This window comes from Chiloscyllium plagiosum, unplaced genomic scaffold (genome assembly GCF_004010195.1).
Source record: "Chiloscyllium plagiosum isolate BGI_BamShark_2017 unplaced genomic scaffold, ASM401019v2 scaf_56654, whole genome shotgun sequence".
NCBI classification, from domain to species: Eukaryota; Metazoa; Chordata; class Chondrichthyes; order Orectolobiformes; family Hemiscylliidae; genus Chiloscyllium; species Chiloscyllium plagiosum.
Window position 1 is genome coordinate 1 of NW_025158335.1, and position 691 is coordinate 691.

The following is a 691-nucleotide window of genomic DNA, read 5'->3' on the forward strand; positions in this document are numbered from 1 at the left end:
GGAAGATGCTGAAAATGTGTTGCTGGAAAAGCTGAGCAGATCAGGCAGCATCCAAGAAGCAGGAGAATCGACGTTTGGGGCATGAGCCCTTCTTCAGGGGGAAGAAGTTGAACAATGAAATTGGGCAAGGGAAAATGAGACAGAGAGACGGAGTAAGTAGTTAAAAGGATGTTGCTTGATGAATGGGAGTGTGACAGTGCGAAGCTGTGAGCAGCCTCTGGTGGCTGCAAAAGCCTACTGCACCTGGTATTCCCAGGCGGTCTCCCATCCAAGTACTAACCAGGCCTGAGTCTGCTTCGCTTCCGAGATCAGGCGTTTTCAGACTAGTATGGCCATAGGCACTTAGAACCTACAGTCCTGGCTCCATATAGACACATGCTTCTGGTCCTCATTCTCCTCTGTGCTTTATAGCAATTAACTGAAGGTGCACATTTATATCGCAATATTTCTTTCCTCGTGCCCACCAACCTTTTCTCCTTCTTTCTGCTCTGACAGACACACACTGCAGCTCTTACCTTCCCCACAAGCTCACACAACATCACAAGTCAGACAGGAGGAGGCCACTCAACACAATCAATGTTCATCCCAATCTGGTTTTAGCTCCATTTTCCTGCCAGTCCCACATTCCCAAAGATCCTTCCCCCCCGTCAATGAACAATTTGTCCAAATAGGTCGGGGATAAATCACAAAG

At 48.0% G+C, this 691-nt stretch overlaps 1 pseudogene; it reads right to left on the reverse strand.

Annotated features, from left to right (window-relative positions):
- Positions 1 to 231: 231 nt before the first annotated feature.
- LOC122545144 lies at positions 232 to 340 on the reverse strand (annotated as a pseudogene).
- Positions 341 to 691: the final 351 nt, after the last annotated feature.